The sequence below is a fragment of the Marmota marmota genome, unplaced genomic scaffold (genome assembly GCF_001458135.2).
Source record: "Marmota marmota marmota unplaced genomic scaffold, marMar, whole genome shotgun sequence".
In the NCBI taxonomy this organism is placed as follows: Eukaryota; Metazoa; Chordata; class Mammalia; order Rodentia; family Sciuridae; genus Marmota; species Marmota marmota.
In genome coordinates, this window is record NW_026000081.1 from 2,954,669 (window position 1) to 2,958,984 (window position 4,316).

Below are 4,316 nucleotides of genomic sequence, written 5' to 3' on the forward strand. Positions count from 1 at the left end.
CAGTCCCCTCCCCTTCTTATCAGCACATTCCCGCACCCCACTCCCTCCGATGGCTGATTATGGTCCTACTAGAGCAGCCACCCCCATTCTGTTTACATTGACTGACACTTCCTCCCAGGCTGGAGTTTGGGACCACAGGGTGCTGGGCATGTGGGTATTTGGGACACCTGCCTTCATCCTCCTCCCTGGGTACCAACAGGAGCTGCTTACTGTAAATATTAGAAGGTACTAATTTGCTGCTTCTCTCTTTCTTGAAAGTTTGGAGGTAGCTGCTGAAGGGAGTGCATATCTGAGCTCAAGTGTTGGAAGGGTTCCCTCCCCTCTGAACCTCATGGATGTTATAACCAGGTTCCAGAACGTAACCATAACTGTTGTTTACCGAACACCCCACTTTAAGTCTAACCTCATTTAATTCTCACCACACCCTGTGACACAGACACCACCATTAACCCCGTTGTACGTATGAGGACCAGGAAGCTCAGAATCAGACCAGGAAATCACGGAGTCTGATCCCCAGGTCCCTGTTCTTCTCACTGTGCCCAGCCACTTCTCTGAGAGTGGCAGAGAAGAGAGTGCCCCGATCAGGGGGAAAAGGGGCTGACGAGAGAGTTCAGAGGAGCAAGGGGAGATGCATTCTATGATTTTAATGAACAGGTAACATACACAAAGAAAAATTCAAACAAGATAGAAGTCCATTCAGAACCAAGTTTCCCTGCTTAGGGTCCTCCAGACGCTAGCCTCTGTCTGCAGAGGAAGTTATCATGGCCAGTTTTAGGGATTCACTTTCTAGAGATCTCATGTGCCTACAGAAGCAGATATTGATGTATGGAATATGTTTATGGTTCAGAAGTACAGCATGCAACTCAAAAGGTAGATGAAAAGTAGATACTTCTCTTATGCCTGTGTTTAGCTATGTAATTCCTCGCCCTGGAAGCAGGCACTATTATCAATTTCTTATGTATCATTCCAGAAATATCTGTGCCTCTTCAAGCATACACAAATGGTCATACCCTCTGCACACGATTCTGCATCTTTTTTCATTTAACAGTACATCTTGGAGACATTTCCAGATCAGAACATATAGAACAGCCTTGTTCATTTTAATGGCTGCAAAGAATTTCATTGCACGGAGGTGCTATAAATTATTCAAACAGTTTCTTGTTGATAGGTATCTAAATTGCTTCCATTTTTTTTCTGTTACAAACCTTGCTCAAGGAGTATCTTTAAATGAATGCCTTTAAACAGACACATGCAAACTGAGTACATGGTTTCGTAATCTTGATAGATATGGCTTAATGGTCACTAGGCTTTGTAATTTTTATAAATATGGCTTAATCAAGTTATATAGAGATTGCACAATTAACTCTTCTCCAGTTTGCAAAATGTATGATACCATCTTTTTTTTAAATTATTTGCTTTAATTACTTACCAACATAAATGGTAAAAAAAAATGGTATCTTATGCCAGGCTTGATGGCACACACCTGTAATCCCAGACTTGGAGGCTGACTCAGGAGGATCATAAGATCAAGGCCAACCTCAGCAACTTGGCAAAACTTTAGGCAACTTAGCGAGACCCTGTCTCAAAATGAAATTTTTAAAAAGGGCTGATGATGTCGCTCAGTGGTAAAGTACCCCTAGGTTAAATCCCTAGTAAAACACACACACACACACACACACATACATATACATACACACACACATATACACACACACAAACACACACACACAGATATATGTCATTATTTTTTAGTTGGCATTTCCCCTATTATAAATGGAATTGAACATTTTTACCTATATAAGAGCTACTAATATTTTATTTTCAATAAGCTTTCTAATCACATTCTTTTTTATTTTCTAAAACTAATGTTAGGGACTATTCGTATGTTAAAATCAGCTCCCCCCCCCTTCTTGAACGATCACTCAGAGGATATTTCTGAGCACCCAGTTTGTGTTGGGACTGCTCTGGTTCTAGGGATACAGTTTGCATGGAGTTTGTTTTTGTCTGTGAGGAAAGTGAGCTGAATGCCAGATGGTGATAAGTGATTTCAAGAACAATAAAGAAGGCGGAGGCAAAGGGATTGCCAGTGATCACACTGCTCGGGGAGGCTTTCCTACCCAATGCCCCAGCGTCATGACAACTTCCCCACGTTTTCCATTGCAGGTCTTATGGTTTTGTTAAAAAGAATCGGACATTTCAAAGGACAGTCTTCCAACTTTGATAGCCTCCTCTGCCCTGTGTTTGCTTTTTTATGTTTTTAATTTCTATAATTGTGTTTATCATCTCCTGCCTTCTGTTTAGTTTGGGTCCATTTTATAGTTCTTTCCCTAAGATTTGAAGTGGTTGCTTGGGTCATTGATTTTGAACCTTCCTTCTTTTCCAATAGATCTATTTAAGGCTATAAATATCTCTCTGAGTTCTGCTTTTGCTGTGCTCCCGTGGCTTAAATTTTTACATTTATCAATCTTGATATATCTACCATTCAAATTGGTATAAGGAGTAAGATAAGAATTCAAGTCTACTCTTTTGTCTTTCGGATGGACCAAACCAAAATTATTTACTGAAGATTCATCTTTACTCATTTTAAATAACTTTTAACATATTTTAAATGCCTGGGTTTTTTTGTTGTTGTGTTTTGATTATTTATTTATTTATTTATTTATTTATTGTATCAGGGGATTTAACCCAGGTCGCTTAACCACTGAGCCACATCTGCAGCCCTTTTTTATATTTTATTTTGAGACAGGGTCTTGCTAAAGGGCCGAGGCTGTCTTTGAACTTGTGATCCTCCTGCTTCAGCCTCCATAGCTGCTGGGATTACAGGTGTGATTATTGCGCCTGGCTCAGTGACTGCTTTTTTTTATATGAATTTCTTTCTTTCTTATTGATTGATTGATTGTGGTGCTGGGGACTAAACCCAGGATATGAGTTTATTTCTGAACTTGGTGCTCAAGTCTGATGGCTTCCTCATGACCAAGCCCACACTCACTTTCAACTTGTAGTTTTAGAATATGCTTTTCCACCTGGAGGGCTAATTCCTCACATTACATCCATTATTCTCACCTTTTATAATGTCCTTGGATAATTTTTGCTTGTTTCTTTTTTCCATAAGAACCACAGCTGTGAAATATTTTTCAAGTGGATCTTTTAGCCTTTACGGAGAGTGAATACATTATATTTTAAAACTCCCAGGATAATAACTATTTAATTATTCAATGAGTTAAGGAACATAAATCATGTGGATGAGAGCCTGGCACTTTCCATGAGTTGCCACTAATAGCAACTCTAGCCATGAGTTTATACAATTTATCTCACATAATCCTTACAACAACTCTATGAAGCTAGAGAGCAGATATTTTTTTTTCTGTTTCCCAGATGAAGAGTCTGAAGGTCAGAGATACTAAGCAATTTGTCAGAGGCAGCCCTGTCAAGGTTGTGCTTGGCTGGGAACCCGCACTCACCTGACTATGTATGTGGTGGCGTGATCTAGGGAAGGGAATGCAGGAGAATGCTTCATACAGTGAAGGGTCCTCAGCATCACTGTTCCAAAGGTTGTCTCTGATTTTGATTCTGGGTGTTTAATTGGGGGCCCTCCTGCCTGGCTCCAGGAATCAGCTTCTCAGGAGCAACATTCTCAGCCACTAAGTCCCAACAGGCAAAGGAATTGGGGCTACCTTTCAAGTTTGGGCAACGGGGCCTGACCTGCATTTGTGCAGTACCTCTTGGTCCTGTGAAGAGCCATCTATTCATCTCCTTCATCACTGGGCACAATGGTCTCTTGTTGCCAGGGGAGACGAGGAACAAAGCCATTCAGAGGCTCCTGTGAGTCACGATGGGATAGAGGGAGGTGAGAGGGTGGGGGCAGGAAATCATTTAGAGGCCCCCCTCTGGTCCTACAGGGCCTTTCATCCCTGGTGGCGTCCTCTCCCCCCTTCCTCAATTCTTCCCCATTTCTATCTCCTACCCTACCTACCTGCTCACCACTGGGGTTCAGGAATTTTCTCAGACTCTGAAATGAAACTTCCCCTTTATGCTCTGAAGAGTCAAGGTCAGGGACGAAGGACTTTCTAGAACTTGCTATGAGGTGGAACCTAGGAATAGAAATTCATGTCAGAAACCTCCAAAATTGGCTGGGTGCTGTGGCGCATGCTTGTAATCCCAGCGGCTTGGGAGGCTAAGGCAGGAGGATCAGGAATTCAAAGCCAGCCTGAGCAATGACGAGGTGCTAAGCAACTCAGTGAGACCCTATCCAAAATTGTGAGCCAAAAAAATGTTGTCTTTTTTTCTTTCTTTCTTTTTTTTGGGGGGGGGGGGGG